This window comes from Thermobia domestica, chromosome 13 (assembly GCF_964235325.1).
Source record: "Thermobia domestica chromosome 13, izTheDome1.hap1.1, whole genome shotgun sequence".
Taxonomy (NCBI): domain Eukaryota; kingdom Metazoa; phylum Arthropoda; class Insecta; order Zygentoma; family Lepismatidae; genus Thermobia; species Thermobia domestica.
In genome coordinates, this window is record NC_137466.1 from 66,048,239 (window position 1) to 66,071,438 (window position 23,200).

A 23,200-nucleotide genomic window follows, 5' to 3' on the forward strand; every position below is an offset into this window, starting at 1 on the left:
ATTTAAAAATTCTCATGGGGGAATATGTAGAGCAACTATACGTAGGCTAGGCAGAAATACGGTATCCACAAGTGGATAAAGACAGGGCTCTACAGGCTATCCCTCAAAAATAAGGTTACTTAAGTGAAGCTTTACAAAGCAGCAGTGTGTGTTTTATGCTTTATATTTTGAGCACTAGAATGTCAGTTGGCAAGTTTTCCGCATGAATAAAAATCATTTTACGACATAAACTTCGAAGTTCATATAGAATTTATTATTTACCTAATGAAAGATTTTAATGAAAAATGTACAGTTGAACTGGTAATTGACTTCGGTCTCCGTCCTACGTGCTGGTGGCTTAACTACTACGTTACCCAGTCCACTACCTGCTCAGCCATATAGTTTCTTGAGATCGGGGCTCGGTCATCCAGACAACACGGGTTATACCCAGGTAATTATAATCACATTAAGGATATCATTTCAATTCACCTTTTGAAGTATATTTTTGGAGGTTAATGTTTTGGGGTTTACCTCCCCCTTCCCCCAAAACGGCAAATTCCAATAACTGATTATACCACATCTGTTGTGCTTGCACAACTGTCTGTGCATAATAATGGTACACTCTCTCTATGCAATTACGATGGTTGGATTAAATATTATTTGATAAATGGAGGAAACAACCAAATTTTGCTCACACCAGACTTCAGTTCTATATTCAGTGGAAAATGTGTGACGGGATGGGTAATTGAAATCGGGTGAAAGTGTGTGGCTGATCAGGATGTGTATTAGATACATAATTAAAATGTGAACAGTTGAACTTCAAACACTTGTGTGCACGGAGATCTTTGCCGATGACTTCTAAATGGTGCTAAACTGGGGACTTTCATTTGGTTTCCTTCATGTGGACAGTGATACGCTTATAAACTATGTATCGTGTTTTTTGCAAGAAGTCCAGTTCATTCAAGTTTTGAGAAATAAGATGTTTGCTCAGGAAGGTTCCATGGGAGGAGGAACGTTCACATACCGTGTTTCCTTGAGACAAAGGCCTAACCTGAAAATAAATGTAGCATAATTTTCAAATTTCAGCGGTTAGCAAAGGTTACGCTCCGACTTGACTCAATCTCCTGAAAATTAACAATTCGCCTTTCGGGCAAAAATTAATATAAGATCCGGTCTTATTTCAGAGGAAACATATTATATCTCCAGTTTAAACAGGAGCATTTAGAAGTAGATTACAAAGGTGTCAGCTAATTCTGAAACTAATTGAATATATTGTTACCTGTGTGGCTGTGTTACGGAGCAGGACGTTTAGGCACAAAGTAGTCCAGGATGAGCTGCTTCGGCGTGGTTGTTCGTTCTTAACTGGTCATTGAGAACTCTGTCATACTGTCATACAGATTCCATATCCTTATTGGAAATAGTGCTGTTCTTTTGCCGCCCACTTGTATCGTTGCTTTACGTTAGATATTTTATAAAGGACAAAAATTTGTTTTGGGGTGTCACAGACTTCCTACAGTAAATTTTATTTGGCATATTCTTCCTATTTCAGTGTATAGCTAGTGCCTAGAAGTACCTATTTTTTATGAAATCTGAAATAGCTTTTTATTAATACAATAGAGTATCAACTATTCGGCCTAATGGGCAGATCAAATAACAAAAAAGCATTCAATAAACACTTCCTGAATCACCCATATCATTAAAAATACCATTTTTTATTCCAAAAGCAGCTCTTACTCTTTTCTTCTAAACTCGTGGTACTTATTATATTGGTATAATTTATTATAGCAAATGAAAATATACACAGTATTTTACATATTTTAAGATGAATTTAATACTGTCTGACTCAAAACATCAAGTGCACACTGCAATATGAATATATAGTCACATCTTTAAAATTACTAAACATTAACGAAAAACGTAAGTCTTTTTTTAAATTTTTTTTTTTGAACACAAATTACGTGTCTTTATTACATATGTCTTATTAAAAGGAAATATTCTTTCAAACTAAGCCGCATAGTACGGAGACCGGACGGTCAGTAGTTTGGGCTATGGTTTCTCTCCATTTTTTTCAACTGATAGAGACAAGGTGTGCATGATATGCAAAAACTTCGCTGTGTTCAGGATGTTATTTTTAGTTTTTCAAAATTATTTATTTGCGGAAGTTTTTTCGAAATTTCCAGTGCTTAAACATTTGGGCTCTAGTTATGATATACAGTATAACATACGCAGGTAGGGAAAGCTATTTGGATAAAAGGTTTTGCGCCCAAATGTCATGGACCCGGAGTATTATTTTGTAACCTCATTCTTTTCAAAGAGAGCATAACATATAAGCACTTTTATATAAATTAGTGAGTTGAAATGCATACATGGATGTTTGATCGAACACTGTGATACAAGGTAAGACTTTTCTAGTTCTTATTTGAGGCATTCATTATGTATCCTATAGCATCTATCAGCATTGAATAGCATAATACAGTGAAACCTCTGAATAACGGACACCGATGGGACGGGAATTTTTGTCCGTTACAGAGAGGTTACAAAAATTTAATTTCTCTCAACGGTAATTTATGCAGTAATATACAGTAAATACATTATGTATGAGCATAATTACGTAAAATTCAATATGAAAATACTCTATTTAGTACCTATTTGAATTACTGGTACGGATGAAGGAGAAATTCATTTCTGTTAAATAATATTGTTGGGGAATGTGTTAGTATGTTCGTATACTGCAAATGATAATGCGTGTATGGTAATTTTCTTAAGGACATTTCATCACCCTGTAAAAAATCCATTAATTCACATACTACCAATACTAAAAGTAAAAAACAGCTTTAAAAAGTATGCAATATTATTATTAAATACTGAAAATGTGCAGAAGAAACTCGCCAAATTTCTTGAAAAAGTCTGCAGTAGTTGTCTGCCGTGCACATTCTACGGACACTAGTTTCTGTTCGAAATTTGCTTGCAACTGTTGGATCAATTGGAGAACTTCTGTTTCACCGCGATTAATGGCAAATTTCTTTAATTGTTCAACTGTTTGATACACCAATTTGTACAAAAGAAAAATTTTGCTTTTCCAAAAAAGTAAGAGAAATGCTCGTTGAAAAATGTTACTGCAAAATATTTTTTTTTTTTTTTTTGTTATCTAGTTATCTATGAAATTGTCGGGAAAGATGCAAGGCCCAGATTTAAAAGAACTAAATTTGTTAGGGAAGGAAAGATCCGCACCCGACTAACCCAGCATGAGTGCTTATTTTGAAGATTTTCTAGGATTTCCACCAGAAAGCAGTTTATTGCGGGCAGATAAAAAGAAGCATTTCAAGTTCAGCTTGAAGTTGTTCTGTTTGATGATAGATACACTTGTGGAGAAAAGACTTTTCTGTCTATGGTAATATATCGCAGAACCGAGAATAATTCCTGTTCGTTATGAAGAGGTTATTGGAACGTTTGGGGGTAAAAAAGGACTGTCCGCGTCCGTATCTGAGAGTGTCCGTAAAAGGGAGGGTTTTGTTCCGTAAGAGAACATAAATTTTTGCCGGGACAAAAAAATCTGTCCGTATTATAGAGGTGTCCGTTAAGGAAGGTTTCACTGTACTACGTAACGCTCCGGATAGTAAGCCAGAGGCCTGAGTTTGGATTCCTGGTGTCCATGTGCGAGTTGTGATGTAGTTCATGTAGTCTGAATTTCTGAGCACCGAATTGTATGTGGTTGGTCAGGAATCGGACTATTGTGCTGCCAAAATGTCTTGAGCCGTGGCAAAAATGCGAACTAAAGCTCACACACCCACGCGTTGAGCCACGAGTTCTGCTGTTGCTAAGCGAGAGAAAGCGAGTGGAATTCCTTCAGCCGATAGCAGCGCTTGCAACGGAAGACTAGGGATCAAGTCAATGTGGTATATCTTTAGTAGCGTAGTTAACACATCGTTATTGTAAGATGGAGACCCCGACCTCAATTCTCGGTTCAGTCGTACATTTTTAATTCTTTGAATGTCGTTGAATTAAGCGTTTGTAGAGGATTGGTGTGGAAAAAATAATGTAGTTTTAGCTGTATAAAATTTAAGAAATAACTATCAGAAAGCATATGCTCATTTCAGTCACCTAGAATGCTGGAAAGATGATAACTTCAGAATTAGAATCCGTGAAAATTTCATGGCAGCTAAAATATATCGCCAGATACGTATCAAAGCGTAATATTTTTAAAGCATGAGAAAAGATTAAAAATAATTGGTTACAATAAAATTACATTTATGTAATTTTATGACACGCGATAATAATTTACCGATTTTATTCATCAAAGATATGCTGTTCGTAACAAATTATTAGACAAATTTTCAGTACTTTCGTTCAATGCACCATAAACTTTCCTGATTTTAGCGTGCGCTGAAGTAGCTAAAATAATAAATCGCTGGTTTGTCTTCCTGAATAAGTCAAATATGCTTAATGCAATCTTAATGTGTTTTGGAGAAGTGTACAAAAAACAGACACATAATAATAATAATAATAATAATAATAATAATAATAATAATAATAATAATAATAATAATAATAATAATAATAAATAGTAGGGAAAATATAATTGGACACAGTTTCTGCGATACAGTAGAAAGGCAAATTCAGTAAAAAATGCAGTGGATACCAAACACAAACCTAACGTCGGGATTTGCGTTGATCAAAGGTTTTCAGAAGTATCACTATCTTCTTCCGTGCATTTTGCAGTATGGGTCATTACATGTCTTGTTGCCTGTCTGTTGTCTTCTTTGCCCTGCTTAATGGTAGTGAATACCTAGATGGTGATTGGTACTTAATTTTTCTCTTGAGTTAAATCTTTGTCTATACACAATGTCCTTCAACCACCCCCACAAGAAGAAAGAAAGAAAAAGAAAACCTTGTGTTAAATCAGATGAATGAGATTCTGTCCTCCCCGACCAACCAGCGATTTGGGAATTTATCAAGGTACTGACAACCCCAATGACAGAACTTTGTCTTTCTGCGATGAGCTTTTGTAAGTCAAACATTTTCTACAGGAATTCCAAAATAAAAAATTAAAATGACACTATCATGTTTTTGTTACAGCGTTACATGAAACATGGTGAAGTTTTCAGCGGTATCCCTAGTTCGAGTCAACCTGTGAAGTCACATTTTTTGAAAGTTTTGCTAAAAGAAGCAATTTAAAATATTTGTGATGCGATACACCGTATTTTGTAATGAGAGCAGCTTTAAGGAATTTTCTTGCTTTTTTTATAACTGATGGGGTCCATTTAGGATAATGTATGTAAACTGGTCTATTGTTCCAATATCATCACTAAGTCCATCCTTTGCTGCTGGCCTTTTCTCCATCACATTAATAATCACTGAACCCCAGCTTTCACATATGGCCTCAGACAATCGTATACTCAAACAAAACATCATTAACTTTACTGCAACAGAGTAATTGTCTCGGAAATCTGTTATTGCGACTTTATCAGACATATTTTTATACTTTTCTGTTGGCTATTTTTTTTTTTTTTTCTGGCAATTTTTATGTACAGGCGCGGCGAACTTTCTCCGATCACATCGCAGATCGTGGCATATTCTGCTATGGGGCTGACAACATGAACATGCAGGGTGTCTACTGACCTGGAAAACCTTGAAAACCTGGAATTAGCCTGGAATTGGACGAGGAACCTGGAAGTTTTAAAATTGTTTTTAAAATATTGTTTTTGAGATTGGTATGGAATAAGTATATTTTTGTAAAATGCAAGAAAGTTATATACTACAGCATAAGTCAAAAGCTAATAATAACTTATTCAGTGGAGACGTAGTTGAGAAAGACAGACAGACGTGAGCAGAGTGCAGTTTTCCCTCTATTAGGTGGGTGGAGAATTCTAAAGTTATCAACCGTGCCATAACTATGATTCCTGCCTTAAAAGTTTATGTTGATTCAGTGAAAACACACTCTCCCTGGAGACATTTGCGAGAAGGAGCAAATAACACCTGTAAATGCTGATATGGTGAAACGGGAATATTTAAAATTTTGTTCAGACCAAGACACAGCACGAAAACTATCAAATTTCATTTACAAAAATGACAGATTAGGCGTTTTTCTCCATGATCTGTTAAGTAAAGAAGGTGTCTCCAATGCGTTTAAAACATTCATGCATAAGATATGTATACTTTTCCATAGCAACGCAGCAATGGAAAGGAGTTAACAAAGAGTGCATTGTTGAAAATCTCCAAGAGGAGTGCTTGATTGCCCAGAGAAGTGTGTTGGATGCTGTGTGTGTTGCTAGTGACATACGTAATATGAATATCAAAGAGTATGATCTAGTATGTGAGGAATGCATCAAGCAGAAAAAATGAATATCTGAAAGACCGCGGTGAGAAAGAAGACAGCAGCTCGAGAAAATAAAGATATTAAGAAGAAAATAAGAGTTGGAATTAAAGAAGAAAATAAACTAACTGACGTCGAAGCAGTAGATGCGTTGGAAGAACAGGTGAAAAAGTTAAAAGGGATGTTGAACTCTAGAAGTTAAATGTCAAAAACTGTTCACTGTGAAAGTTGTTTTCTATAGTTTTTCATATAATGTGCGTGGTTCCATAACATTTTCAGTTTTTTAAACTTTCATGTTACAATACATTTTTAAATAAAATATAACTGATGGCCAGTACCCATCCAAGAAGAACCTGCAGTAACGTTTAACAATATGGACTACTTTGCGTTAAGAATTTGTATTATATATGATCATTTTCTTTTTACTTCTAAACTAATTCTAGTTTGACAAAAATGGCGGGAAAATAGCTTACTCACCGCTAAGTCCTACCAGTACTTAGCATAAAATACCACAAGAGTACTTTAAAGGAGAGTGCTTGTAGTAAAATACCCTTGTGGTATTTTATCCCATAACTTAGCGGTGAGTAAGCTATGTTCCCGCCATTTTTGTCATTGTTCATCAACACTCACATGCTACTACTATAATATTAGTTTATTTGAAGTAATGTTTTTGATGAAAATTTACTATTATATAGGGTGAACCTTAACTAAACCGATAAACTTCGGGAGGTGATTCCCGAGCCCGAAACAAGAAAAAAAAATCATCTAACTTTTCTCCACGGCACATAGTTTTGGAGCTACAAGGTGCCGAAAGTGTGGAAAAATGAACTTCCGAGGCCTATATTTTCAGACCTATCCATCGTAGAGAGTGCAGCTTAATATCTCTTTAAGGAAGTACTGTCTGTTCTGAACGTATGATTTCCTTTGTGAGATTTTAAGCAGCACTCTCTACTTTGGATAATTTTGGAAATATAGGCATCGGAAGTTCATTTTTCCACACTTTCGGCACCTTTTAGCTCGGAAATTATGCGCCCTGGAGAAGAGTTAAAGAGGATTTTTTTTTTTTTTTTCTTGTTTGGGTGACGAGAATCATTTCCCGAAGTTTGTCGGTTTAATTAAGGTTCACCCCTGTATAGTGTTCCTACATTACGATATTTAAAGCTACTGCACATTTCTCTCAACCGGCCTTCTGGTAGGGGATATTTTAATTAAACAATTTCTTGTGTAAAATGTTTTGAGAATCTACATATCAGTCAGTTTTTTTCTTTTCATCTTGTCACTTAAAGAAACTATCACTTGCCGTATGCATTCTCTAATTATAATCAGTTTTTGTTGAGAACTATATAAAATTGTTAAGTTATACGTGTTACAATAAATGACACTCTACTGAATAGACCTGGAAAAAAAGGAAAAATAAACCTTGAAAACCTTGATAAAACCTGGAATTTGAAAATAAACATTTAGTAGACACCCTGACATGAGCCGTGAGATGGTGCTCCGTCGTACTGGTATATTAATGACAACCTAGTCTGAAGAGGGGTATCCTGTAGCAGTCCTGATAAGTCGCGTAGGAAGTTTAAGTAGACTTCACCGGTCAAACATTGCGGCAGGAAAAAGGGACCAATAATCTTATCACTAATTCCAGGCCACACATTTACCGCAAATCGTTCTGGATAATTTCTTAATGTCGTTGTTACACCAACGATGTGCGATGCTGTGGTAAACAGAAGAATGGCAAAACATTAGGATGCACCTGCACCCATTCACAAATTGCAGCACGTTGTTCACTGTGTCCTGAATGAAGATGAAATGGATAAAACCCATCTCCTTGAAGTACATCATGTACTTACTTACGGGGAAATTCAAATCGATGTGAAATCCTTCTAACACTTGCTGTTGGACTCTGCTGCACAATCCCAATAATGTCTTTGTCACAGGTATATCGTGAATCCTGCTCCGATGTTACCCGTACAATGGGAAGCTCACCAGTCTTACGTAGTTGATCATACACTTGTGAGAACACGCGTGTATTAGGGACTCTGCGGTTAGGAAAATTTCGATGGTATTTCTCTACCTAGTGTGCAACTGCCATCGCAAAAACCATGGATGTACACTCGTGTCCAAATTATTATTGTCGCATGTCTATAAATATGTTGTGAGAATATAATTTGATAACGAATTCGCCCGGTATTTCTTATAATGTTAGTACGTGTATAATCGGCAAAGACATGTATGTGGCAGATTTCATGTCAAAAGAGCAGTAAATAAGAACAATAAAACTTTCTTGTCCATTTAACAACATTTTGTTTTACTCATTCTAATTTTCGTATTTATAATTATTTTCCTATGAAATTTACCATAAATATAGATTTTCCGATTGTACACATAGTATCAGTGTTAAAAGTATCCTGCAAAACCATTATCAAATTATATTGTTACAAGAAGACAGTTATAGATATGCGACAATAATTTTGGACATGAGTACATGTCCACATACTCAGCATATGTGAATATGAACGGCATTTACTATGAAGCTTCCTCTTACACACTATCATTTCAGTAATCCTGAAATAAATGTAGAAATCACCTCCTCACTGTCACTATATCTCACAGTAGATTTAACAGTACTGTACCGCACATCATGTTTAAATGAAGAATATAATGTATCTATCTATCTATCTATCTATCTATCTATCTATCTATCTATCTATATATATATATATATATATATATATATATATATATATATATATATATATATATTGCTGCAACAGACAAAAAAAAGTTTGCATGTCGTGTACTTGTCTGCGTGTTTCATTTTATTGCCACCCGTTGTTCACAAACGAAACTGACGATTGTGTACAACTGTAGAGACATTTAGAACTGTTTTATATTGTTTCTTGTATTTTTATGGCCTTATGTATGTGTAAATTAATTATTATTGCATAAATAACATTATTGAAATAAACAATCGCAAGGCCCAAGGAACATTGCTTTTACCGGCGTACAGTTACAGTATTTTTTTTTCTCTCGAGTACTGTTCATACCAACAACGTGAACCTTCAACGTCATCCTCGAGATAGTGTGTAGTATTCACCCAGTTTTTTCAGTTGCCCTAGTGACATCTTACCACTGAATAACACAGAAAGCTTACTTCATTACCTTTCGAACGTTAATTTTCGTCTTCACATAAACTACAGTGTGTGCTATACACAACTGAAACAACAGGTTTCAGGCGCTGAAAAGGTACTCCCTATCACGGAAACAGGGGGAATACATCATATGTTCATGTAAAGTTTTTCGCTTAGTATGACCTCTCTTAGAACCTCTCAAAGTATCTGTACTTCCTCACCGAGCATCTTTTTATATATATATTATAGTATACCTAGAAGAGAAATGGAACAATTTGTTTTGTAATTTTAAGTGGAATTTTGAAAGAAACTGAAAATTTCTCCAGTCATCTAGAAGAAATGTACTGTAGAGAACTCTGACACCATAATGGTATTAGTCTTTCTGTACGTAGTCACCGTGCCTGGCGATGCATTTTTGCAACGGTTCTTCACTTTTCGTAAGCCTGTTATGCGAAAGTCTGCAATTTGGCTTTGAAACCACAGTACAACCTCATCCCTTCTGTCAAAATTGTGTCCTCTCAGTGGACGCTTCATTTCTGGGAAGAGAGAAAAGTCACGTGGTAGATCCGATGAGTATGGGACAATATTTCACACCCTAATTCCACTGCCATCATCATGGATGCATGGGCGGAATGAACTGGTGCATTGTCGACCAGCAGCAACATCCCTTTTGTAACCAATCCATGACGTTTCTTCTTCTTTTCCTCTCGTAACTTAGGAGATAATAGGTACTAGTAATAGTTTGTCCCTGTGGTAGATAATCCATCACGATGACCACTTCAGTCACAGAAAACGGACATATCATCTTGGGTGCAGATTTCTGCACTCGACCATTGTAGTGACTGAAGGGAGGGGTGTTTCTATTCTTTGCTCATATCCTTTGTTCCTGAGTCATAAACCCAACTTTAATCCATTGTCAATGGTCTGCCGAAAACGTCCTCTTCATCATCTCAAAGCGATACATCTCCTCTTGCAACGTCCTTGGAATTTGTCGTCTGGAAAGGTGTGAGCAGTCGTGACATCTACCATGATGGCACTTTCTGAAAATGCAACTGGTTGTGAATGATTTCAGGCAGACCTTTAACTCATACCTATTGCACACATAACACTGTCAATGATAATCCTCCTTTCTTCCATTATGATCCTCTCAACTTTCTCAGCCAAGGCGGCATCATCAGTGAAAGATGGTCGTCCGAATCTAGAGGCGTCCGCGGTAGTCATGTGCCCAGTTTGGAATTGCCGTTTCCACTTGAATACCATCTCATAGAATGGACTTCCATCTCAATAGACCTCTTTCATCTCTTCGTGGATATGCTTTACTGATTTCCCATGAGGATGGAGGAACTTAATGACGTTCCGTGCTTCAAGCTTATCAATCGTCGCACTTTCAGTGATTTGCTTTTATAATATAAAATTTACATGGTCAATATACAAGGACCTAACTATAAAATGCATGTCTGAGGGGGTTCATAATTAGTCACCTTCTGGGTGATTCCACGAACGTTTTGATACCCCCTCATGTAAGGCGATGGAGCATTTGGTCAGCGAAAGGCCTAAATACGTCTGTGTGTCATTGTGTCTAGTTTAAAGAACGGTGAAGTGCTTATTCGATTTGATTAGCTATCGCTCATGCTAGTAATGAGAATGCCAGTTCTTGGACCTATTTCTGAGTCTTTATACTATTTGGGGACACGGAAGCCAGTGAAATTATTGTTAAACATATCTATAAGATCAAGAGAATAATTACCTCAAAATTAAGGTGATAGCATTTTAACTATTGTAGAATTACAACGTAACAACTAAAGACAATTTCCGTTTAGTTCCGTCTACTGTTCACGTCAGTCATTGTAGATTTTGGTAATAGTTTCTAATTTGTTTCGTTTGCGAGATAATCTTGAGTTATTTAAATGTAGATAACTAAGAAATAGTTAAAAAGTAATTGTAAAAGCTATAATGTGAAAAAATTGACGGGAGCATGTGTTCGTAATAATCCTTTTCTTCATTCGAATTGCTTTAAGCTACATGTCTGCCTTAAAGTTTACATTTCTTGTGTAGATGTAAATGCTCTTACTAAAAAAGGACATCTGGGTGTCAACCGAACTTTGATAGTTCTCCTGAATGAACTATTTTGTGTATATATATAAAACTATTTGTTTGTTAATTATTTTACTGTATTATGAAAAAGCATTTGTATTATATGATGAAGTAGTATAAATACTATGATTATCCAAGGATTTTTTCTTTATAATTAGTAATATCTTGATTATAAGCACATGTTACATGCCAACTTTGAAGTCATTTTTCTGGTGACCCCATGAACGGATATGTTGAATAGTAGCTCCACTGGATTCCGCGTTGGTTCTTTTGTCATTGACATGGCCGATAACTCTTTGGAACTCATACTCTGTGACGGCTGCTGGATATATGAAAAAGTACAAAAATAATATCTTAAAAAATTGAACTCTAGTAAGGAAAATTGAAAAATGTTGCCAGTTGAAAGTTCTTACTCTGTTTTATTATTGTAGCACGATGGATTTTTTCTCAAATTTTAATTTTGTGTGAAACATGTAACGAATTAGGTAACGTAGTTTGTTATTAATGCCATGAAAGACAAGTTATTAAAATTATATTTTATTTTTCTTTACAGGTTCATGCAACTACACCACTGTTGTTAATTGTCCGATTTACAGTGAAAAGGATCAACCCGACATCGAACATTATCTGTGAATACGTTGGAAACCACCTCATGTAAAAAGTTACTTTTTCTTAAATGCTTCCTTCTGGACCCTTCACAAGGGACAATATCTAATTATGGGAGAAATAAGTGACTTTTATCACTCTTCTAGTTTGTGATAACTGCCATAATCATATCTTCGATTATTTTATGTGGTACTCCTTAAGTGCGATGGGGATTTGCAGAAACAGTGCAGAATCTAGTTTACTTTAGTGAACCATTTGTGGTCTTTCCGAAAGAAAAAAAAAAAATTGCAGTGTCGTTGCAAGTTTCACAGTATATAGTAAAATGACATTGAACCGAATGACCTGTTACAGATATGTAGCTTAAGTGATAAAATACAAATAGTAGTACAATAAGCTTTCTGGTGTAGTTTTGTAGCGAAGATCTGTAAGAGCTATCTTCTTATACGTAAAACTTGTAAATTAGTCTTCATCCTTTTATGCTGTAAAATTTGTTTAAAATTGAGCTAGCAAGTTAAACACATCGTCTTATGGTTATGGCCTGTTTCCTTTTACTCGAATGATTGTTCTTGACTCAAGGGAAATTATATGTAAGAAAGAAGTGTGCCTTAGTAACATAATGTAGTGAAATATGTGCACAAATAATTTTATATACGTATTTTTCACATATGAAGGAAATTAATTTCATCCTAATTTCATTGAAATTGTTCAATAGTTAAAACAAGCACAATTCGTAGAATTTATATATTTCATTGAGTGCACACATAGAGGTAATATAAACAGGAAATTAATTGAAATAAAACATAGCCTTTAGTTTTAAGCACTTCTGAAATTGGAGCTGTAATAACTTCTACATGTTTACTTGTTAATTAACGCATATGAACTAAAATATATTCAGAATAATAATAATAATAATAATAATAATAGTTGCAACTTGAAAATAATAATTTTGGTATAATTTGAAACTGTTCATTATTGATAAAATTATGGGTTTTTTCCTATCGGTGTATTTCAACTACGATACATACTTTGGACTGTGTGGAAGTTGAATTTTTCTTGTAAATTTAAAATACAGATTACCGTGGCACATTTGAAAGATTTTTCTGGATATTTTTTCCCTAACAGTGAAGTTTTTGAAGTTACTCTGAAATTCGTTACACACATATATATTTTAAACAAAAGAATAGGAGGCATTTGAGAAAAAATTGCATTGTAACACACAAAATATATTTTTAGTTGTAATGTGCACTTCTGTATTTGTAAAATTACATGAGTTTTTGTCTTCTCTCCACTAAAATAAGAGTATTTTTATTAAACAAATTCATTAACGTTTTAGTGTGAAGTTACATATATACACATATTCAGTACACTTTGCATGTAGAGCTTGTAACTCACTTTCAGAGTTTGTGTTTATAAAATATTTATATTCATTCAATATTATATTATATATAAAACTATTTTTAATAAGTCTGTAATAATATATTTCATTTGTACTTAACATGATTTTGTAGTTTTGCATTCTGTAAAATTTGGGATGTTAGATAATATGCTTGTAGTAATGGCAGTTGTTAGTAAATATATTCAATGTCATTTTTTCTTTACCTACAACCTTGATATTGATGACATTTTGAAACGACAGGAAAAAAAAGTTTGACATTAAAATATTTTGGATGCGCATTTCATTGAATAAAATATTGCTCTCAAATACAGTGCTAAAAAGAAATGTTAAGTAAATAGATACAAACAAGATTATCTTACTGGAAATACTTCCATGTACAATATTTTAATCCAAAGTCACACATGTGAGAGAATATAAATAATAATCAGTGTGTTCAATGATAGTGGTAAGACACATTGTATGACTTTTCATTATTTGACACGTTTCTGTGAAGTGGTCCCGGTGGTTTTCATTCTTTTCATAGTCTTGGTTTTAAATCTACTTAACATTTATTCCTTAGAGACCTGATGCTTCATATCCGTGGATCTCGTCCTAATAATGGTACAATTGAACTACCAGGTATTATTATTATTATTATTATTATTATTATTATTATTATTATTATTATTATTATTATAATATTTTAAATCTTTACGTCCCATAGTTATGCCGGGTAGGCTAAATGAGAGCGTGATGAGGAAGTAAATGAAATGGCGGAATGAAAAAATGGGAGGAAACGGGAGAACCCCGAGAAAATCCACGCACACAGTGTCCACCACAAAGCTCACTAGACGCGAACTGGGATCAAACTAAGGACCCCATGTACCAGAGGTGAATGCTGTACCACTGAGCCACCGCAGTCTCTAGTAGTACCGTAAATTGGATATACTTTGACCCTTTAAAGGCAACTTTGGTCCAAAGGAAGAGAAGGATTTTATTTCTTTCTACATAGTTATTATGGTTTCTATCAGTAAGAAAAGTTGTGGATCGAAGTATTACAACATTGAGAATACATTAATATTGGTGCTAGTGATTTGTTTCCAGAACGTGGGAAGCAAAATGCAAGTAAACGTTTATCATATTTCAAGTTCCACAACTTTTGTTCATTGCATTAAAGTGACATATCCTGAATGCACAAGTAAGTAGAATATAAAAACATGTTCATTAGCGAATATTGATAATCTAACGCCTTAAATGTTTGTTCAATTACGCACAAACTATTAAGCGTTTAATTGCTGGGGTAACAATGCCCATATTTTCTGTGTCCCAATATTAAAGATGAAATGGTGTACAAACGGTGCGATGAAATAAGGAAGATTAACTCCCTCTAGCTTCTAAAAGAGAATATTATACAGTGCTTGAATTGCAAGAATTTTCTTCCTTAAACTGAGCAGTATAATACCGATAAAGTACCGTAATGAAGAATATGGCGCTCTTATTTTCGGATGTTAAGTATTCATCCACTTAGTAAGATTTTCATTGAACGATATTTTTATTTGTCTCTAAGTTGAACAAAGTGATTTCACCCCTATCTTTGTAATAGTTATTTTAAGTTACGCATTCACAAATATGTAGCGTTCTTTTATAGATGTTTCGTATTCACCCAAGTAGAATACAAATATTTTCATTGAACGATATTTCTTGTTCGATTGAAATTGAGTAAAAATATTGATAATTTCACCAGTGTGTTTATAATACCCTGTTCTTCTTTTCTGCTTCTTAAATACAGCGCTACAATATTAGTGTGTTAGTAATTTTGACAAATGGGCTAAAGTTACCCCAATCATGAAAAATCTTGCATTGCATCAAAAAATTGGAACTAAGTTATAATAATCATTCTTGATCACACTGAGTTTTCACTGCTTTCAAAAGAAAGCCAAAGGATTGCATTTTAACAAGGAGAAATGACATTAAAATGCCTCCCTAATCCTAGGAGATGTTAGAATGGGAATTCTGGAAATAATAATTATATATATATATATATATATATATATATATAAAGCCAAAGTATACCCAGTTTACGGTTTTTTAAAAGTAGAAGTATTAACATTTCATATTTTTGCTATTTTGAAACCTAAAATTATTCTGAGACAATTAAGTCGCATTTGGTAAGTAGAATGGAAATAACCTGAATACCTACTCAAGTCACATTACAGTTTGATCCACTGGTGACCCGAACCATCGTAGAAAATTATTAATCCATGAAAATCTATCCACAGGTTACTTGAAGCGAGCTTTCAAAAATTTTGTAAGATGTGTTTAATTTATTAGATGCGAAAGTTTTCTTCACATTAGTATGTTGGATGAACATATTGTTTCGGAGTATTTATAGCTTTCTCTTGATCGTTTCACCAGTAAATATGTAAGTACATATACATTAAAAACTAAAAGTTACATTGATCCTAAATAAATTGCAATTAGCGTACAACACACTATAGTTGAATTTTAAAATGAAGAAAACAAATCGGCTTCATTCAAAATCTGCTTTAACACATCTATCTCAGTGATTCACAAGATTCTCAGTTCCGTCCCGGAAGAAACCTAGCTTTTGTGGGGTAACGAAGTTGTGGAAGACACTTTCGGTCATTTTTTGCTTTGATAAGTGGACAATAACGCATACATTACACTATTTTTTCTAAATTCATAGACGCAAATTTGCTTTGCGGCGGGGTATCCTTACCTGAGAATAATGTTTAGGTATTTGATTAGTTGTAACATGTTTACACTGGAATATCCTTGTTTGAGTGATTCTATTATCCTTTGTTTTAATACTTCAGTGTGCTGATTGGTACCTTGTTATAGTATTTATTTTATGATGTCTGTTTTGTTGTTTCTGTGGTAAAGATTATTGATAAGTTCATTAAGTACAAATCTCTCCTTATCCAAACTTGAAAACATACTTTGTACATGGGATTCAATAATCTTTCAGTTCCGTATTTACTGATACATTATTGTTAATGAAGTCTTCTATAAAATTATTTCCAAAGAGTTTGTAAAACGACTATGAAAAACGATGCTCGCCAAATACAAAGTTGCAAAACTTTTCTGCTTGCTGAAAAATCTCTTAACCTTTAATGACTTTTTATTTATAAATAATACCTGTAATTTGTTCAATTTACTTTGACTGTATTGACTGTATTAAACCTTGATAGTTTTCTGAATAGTGTAGAATGATACGTAAGAATTTCTTTCCTCTGGAGATTTTGGTCTTTGTAAATTATTAGATCTTTGATTATGTATTTACTTTATGCTGGATGTTTTAAAAGACCTGATATAGCGGTGTTGATTTTTTTTTTTTTTTTTTTTTTTTTTTTGTGACACTGTAACATGCTCTTCGGAGCTCTCTCGTGGCTGTTGATAACGTACATGCTTTGTACTTGAAAAACTCGGGTTTCCGGTGGAACCTAATGTGGTTCGGATAATACGTAAAGCTGTAGGTCCATGGCTAATGTAGCTTTGCTGCTGAACGAGCCGCTCCAATCAATTTAACATGCTCTTCAATCTCTGTTTTTGTATTCCTCTTTGTTGTTAATATGTGTGCGCCTTTAAAGGATACTTGATGTACTCCACATATCTATTTCTTTCTATGAAATATTCTAAACTTATTAACTCTAACTTTTCTACGTTCTTAGATTGGTATAAGTGTTGGCTTTAGAGTATATCTTTATTATATGAAAATTTGTGAACGCATCACAGGAAAATGGTTGAACCAATTGAAATGAATTTTTGGATGTTAGATATCACCTACCTCGAACTAATTAAAATGCATATCCTAAGAGGTAAGCGGGCCATCAAATTTTATGCGAAAACTGACCATGCTGTCAAAAGTTAGGAAGATAAAACTCCTCACTAAAAACAAGCGAAACAGTGTCCCAACCTTATTGAGAATTCCCGTTTTAAGGGAGGGAAGGGGGCATTGTCTATAATTTCTTTCCTACATTGAAAGTGATGATGCTAGTTGTTTGTGATCGTATCACGGGGATACGGTGGAATAATTTGAAACGAATTCTGGAACATAGTACCTACCTTCAGCTGGGTTTTATGCTACTTTAATTAAAGGATGGCATTCTACGGGATTGGAGGGTGTTGACAATTTATACAAAAATACAGTATCCCACAAGCCCTTCAAGGCAGAAAGGTAAAACTCAGTATATGAAGTTCCTATTGAAATAAGGGGAACGTGTTTCAGTTTTTGAAACTTTCCGTTTTAAGGAGTATTTTTTATACTTTGTTTCTTCACATTGAAACCAACGTTGTCTGTGATCTCATCACAGGAGAACTGTTCACCCATGTAACATTAGTTCTGTAACGTAGTACCTGCCTCAAGCTGAGATTTTATCGTATCAGTTTGATAAAAGATGTGTTCTAAGAGGATAGGGGTTCAAAATTTTCTGCGAAAAATAAAAGTATAAAAGTATCTAATGGGTTTTTATCATGACACTTCTATTACGCATCATAAGCGGGGTTAAATATTCTCCATAAATTTGCCCATGCGAAAAACGAGCATTTCAACTGGTGTATATATAATTTGTAGTTCTATGTTCTTAATAAACGGTAGGCATGCTGTTTATTCCGTGTTAGAAACTGATAAAACCATGAATACAGCTATATCAGTTCTTGCAAATATTTAGCAGAACGGATACACAGGAAAATGCAAATGTTTTCTGATATATGAGATTCTTTCTACATACGTGTAAAGCTATCAAAATTTAATACAGACAAGATAATCTCAAGAGAAAATCTCAAATAAGCAATAATATACCAAGACATCAATCATCTTTACTACAAAAGCAACGAAACGTATGTAAGATAAAACTACTACTCAGGCGATAAAACTACCACCATAGCAGTATATACACACATTTTATTAAATTAGAAACGTACCCATTATTATATATAACACATCGTTCAATAAGTCCCGGGACTAAGAAAACATCATTTGTTTCACGAAATTCATCAACATAATCACCTTCAAGAGCTATACAGTTATTCCAACGCTTTTCTAACTTTTCGATACCATCCTTGTAAAACGATTTGTCCTTGTCCTTAAAATAAGCTTCAGTTGCAGCGATGACTTCCTGATTCGAGCCAAATCTTTTTCCCTGGAGCATCTTTTTGAGATCGGCAAACAGCCAGTAGTCGCTGGGGAGTATGGCGGGTGGGGAAGCAGATTGAAGCCCAGCTCGTTCAATTTGGCCATTGTTTTCATTGACTTGTGGCACGGTGCATTGTGAACAAACGCGGCACCATTTTGGAAAAGACTTTTTTTCATGCCCAACTTTTCGTGTAAAATCGTACACGCACTTTCAGTTGATATTGTTCCCATTTCAGCAATCTCACGAACTTTCACTTTGCGGTCATCCATCTTGATTTTCAAAACTTTTCACATTTTCTGGAGTGACTGCTTTATTTGGCCTACCCGAGTGTTCCGCATCATTTGTATCCATGCGACAGCGCTTAATATCAGCATACCACCGGCAAATGGTTGTTTTCGACGGAGCAGAGTCTGGATAACATTTTTCAATCCATTGCTGAGCTTGTACGTTTTTTTTTTCTTTCCATTAAATAGCAATGTTTTATCAACACGAAATTCGTTTTTGTCCATTTTTTTTTCCACAAATGCACAAGTAGCGTCACTTTTACCACAGTAGCTTTGCTGTTTATAGTCCGATTGACGTGAAAATCAGACACGTGCCATTTGAAGGTTAGTTCTTTCCAAAAACAGTCAAGTTGATTTACTAACGCCATCTGTGGGTTAGTCCCGGGACTTATTGAAAGATGTGTTATATAATATACACAGAGTAGCCCAAAAGTAGATACACAGCCTTGCATTGATCAAGTGCATGTTTTTTTATTATTAAGACAATGAACTTTGCTTCGGTCTGTTCCGTGCTTAAGGTATAAGTGAAAAGAAATTAAGAATAACTAAGAGAGAGACTTAGTCAATATCTGTATGGATATAAAATGCCATGAGCTGATCAGTATGGGACTGTATACCTACTTTTGAACTACGTTGATATATTTTAAAAAGTAAGACAGGATTGTTTTGCCGTAAACAAGTTGAAGTTATGCATTTGAAGTTGGAAAAGTAAAGTGAAGTGATGTATCATTAATGTGAAATCCAGTTACATGAAACCGAATCAATGGATTAACGTAAGAAAAGTTGGCGGAGCAACGACATGGTACTTAATTAGTTTATAGGTAACCCCGATACTCACCAAAACCCAAATCCTATCTTATGAACTCAACATTACTAAGAGGAACAAAAGTGGAACGGTAGATAGTTCATTGTGATCCAACATGTTGCAAAGATACAGGTATTTATCAATTTAATGGAAACACCCAGAAAAGTGCAACTTAACATGTGGAATGGAATGAGATCATAGAGATCGTGAATGGTAGCACGAAGATCACACCATTTCGTGTGCAGTGCATCACTCAATTCCGTTCCAGATGAAGGCGAAAATCTTCGCCATCATTGTATGTGTTAAAACACCACATGTTCAATCACGTTCAGGTCCGAAGATTGGACAGGCCAGGGGAAGTCAAGTTCATTCAGATTTTCCTTAAATTGTGTCGTAATAGTTTAGTGGCTGCGGATCATAAACTTCTTTGGGCGTCTGCTACACACGAACATGATCCGTGGTTTGAAATAAGGCGAATAAAGATTCTTTCGGTTATACCACACGTTTTCAGCCATCAACAGTCTATGCTGCATGTTCGCAACATGGTTGGCATCGTGCTATAGCGCTGTGGTCCCTTATCAGTGGTTTCGCTCGTGTAACCTGATCCTGTAATGTTCATGTCATGTACCTTGTGGCGGACTATCGAAGGTGTTTTCACTTGCACCGCAGTCGTACGACGATTCTGAGCGACAATGCGCTTTCGTCTCGGCGGAGCCTGTTGCTGAGGTTTTTCCGACTAGTATTCCTATTCCCCGTGTAGTTTTAGCGTGAGTTTTGTAGGTTAATATAATCTTGGACACTCCTTCACAACACACTTGCTACTTCCGTCACGCTCGCACCTTGTGACAAGCGCCATCGATTTGCCTTTTTTGTGGTGGACAGTTGTGTCCGTGGTTTATCCATTCTTTCCATATTCTCGCTCTTATCAGTTATTTAATAATAGACGGTGTCTATCGGTCACGAATTTAGCTTTTGGGTCATGATTTTTTTTTCTCTCTACAAACATAAGTATAAACTGGAAAATCTTGTTCTATGAAACGTCTAGATTCACCACCAAAAATGTCGATAGTCGGCTTTAGACACTACCAAATTGCAAGCAGAGCATGCTTCTATCACATGAATGAAAATTCGCATCCAAATTTGTTCTTAAGGATGTTACTAAATTTTATGGTTTGGGAAAGAAAAAGTCACGAAATTTCATTCTGGAATTTTAGTAGACACTCTGTAATACTTTAATTTATCAGTCTTCTTTAGCCTAAAGGGCATAATTGTGGAAGGTAGAACTAGAAATTACCGTGCTGTCCTATTTCATGGGGCATACTTATATTCTTGAAATGTGAACTTCTTTTAGCAGGAAATGTACTCTTAATGCCTTAGTATTTTTTAAGGGAACAGTTGCATTGAGTGCAGATTCACTTTAAGAGGACTGAGTATGAAACACAAACACTTAAAACGACAAACCAACTTCTGCTAGATGTCCAATGAAAAGCAGGAATGCTATCCAACAAAGCAGGAGCCTACCAAGGGGCCCGAAGGGGTGCGACCGTAGGGAGAAATTGTGGGTATGCGTAAACTACATGAGATAACATAAGTAACGCACCTTTCACTGGAATTTTCACCAATCCTTCTTTTCTCTGCACGTTTTCACTACCAATTTCTTTTTTTAACATCTTACTCTACCGCATACAACATGTTGAACCATCAACTGCTTCATTTCTCTGTTAATGCCATGTATTCTCGCCTTTCTGACATATTACATCACAATTGAGCAACTCACACTCTTACAAATATTTAATTACGTTTTTTCCTCTATAACCTAGGAATATGAGGAGTCGAAGACTACGAATTTCTTGAAATCCTAATGTTTTATCCTTTCACACGTAATGTTCTTTAATATTTGAACACGACATCCATCTATTTTGCCATAACACTCTTCTCGGGGACTACGAGCACTGCCAGTACGTTACTTCAAACTGCTCACTGAAACGAGTCAGACACTTTTTGAATACTCGGAAATGAAATCGTAAGATTTACGTCCCACGGTTATGCCGGTTAGGGTAAAGGAGGCAGTGATGAGAAATGAATGAAGTGATGGAATGAAGAAAGTGGGAGGGAACGGGAGAACCCCGAGAAAAACCCCACGCCCGGTGTTTGTCCACCACAAAGCTCATTTGGCACTAGCTGGAATCAAACCAAGGACCCAATGCACCAGAGGTGAACGCTGTACCACTGAGCCACCGCGGCCCCTTGAATACTCGGAGACTTCAGTGTTTAAGGATCACGAATTGCAGTTATCACTTTCATGCTTAAATAGTACGTTCTTAATGTGTTTACAAATACAGACTTTGTACTAGATATTCTCGCGTTTTATGGATGCTGCAGGCCATATATACAGGGTAGCACCGAAATTGCATTTCAATCTGTCCTCTTTGGATATCAGAGGTCGCCTATTTTAGACTATCACCGCCTACTCATTCTGCTGCTCCCAAGTAGTACACTTGCTCTAATGCTGCCAACAGCCTGGTGCTGCGACAGTCGCCTCATCGTTGCCAAACCAAACGTTTGAATTTATTATTATTATAAAATTGACAAATACCTGTTGCAGGTCCTATGTCACCTGCAGCTGCATTTCTTCTAGTACAGCTGCTGCCCGTTGAAATGCTATTCAACTGGCACTATGGTTTCATTGTTCCAGTACGCTCAAATCAAACAAGTGCTGTTCTTGTGCACAATTTGATTTCTAACCTGCAATTTCAGGGTGTCTACTAAAATTCCAAAATGAAATTTCGTGACTTTTTCGTGACCTTTTCTTCACCAAATCGTAAAATTTCCTAACATTTTCAAGAGCAAATTCGGGTGCGAATTAGGTCGAATTTTCATCCATGCGATAGAAACTTACTTTGCTTGCGATTTGGTAGCGTCTAAAGCCGACCACAGACATTCTTGGTGGTGAATTTTGACGTTTTATAGAACGAAATTTTCCAATTTGTACTTACATTTGTACAGTTAAAAAAAAATCGTGACCCAAAAGCTAAATTTCGTGACTTTCATGACCGTTTTCTGATTTCGTGACCGGTAGACACTGAATTATTATCAGAGAATTTGTTAGGGAAAGAAGGAAATATTGAGTATGCAAAAAGTGATTCTAGTAAAATAAAATAATATGAGAGTTTTACATTTTATAGCAGCGTTTTTCCCATATTACAAAAACATTGGTTCATTATTTTAGTTTAACGTTCCACGTTTATGCACCGACTCTAAGGAAAATCTGTGATGAGATGAATGATAATGGTGGAATGACGAAAGTGGGAGGAAACAGAACTCGAGAAAACACACGCACACGCTGGTGTCTGTCCACCACAAAGCTGACTTAGCGGGAGCTGGGATTGAACCAAGGACTCTACACACTAGAGGTGAGCGCTATACCACTGTTACTTTTTAAATAAAAAGGAGCGAA

At 35.4% G+C, this 23,200-nt stretch overlaps 1 pseudogene across 2 annotated transcripts in view; it reads left to right on the forward strand.

Moving 5' to 3' along the window:
* Nucleotides 1-13,797, forward strand: part of LOC145668199 (ubiquitin-like modifier-activating enzyme 1 pseudogene) — a 107,716-nt pseudogene extending 93,919 nt beyond the window's left edge. For both annotated transcript variants that reach the window (XR_014127984.1, XR_014127983.1), the window contains one exon: nucleotides 12,071-13,797. The product of XR_014127984.1 is annotated as a ubiquitin-like modifier-activating enzyme 1 pseudogene, transcript variant X2 (transcript). The remainder of the gene's footprint in view (nucleotides 1-12,070) is intronic.
* The last annotated feature ends 9,403 nt before the right edge of the window (nucleotides 13,798-23,200 follow it).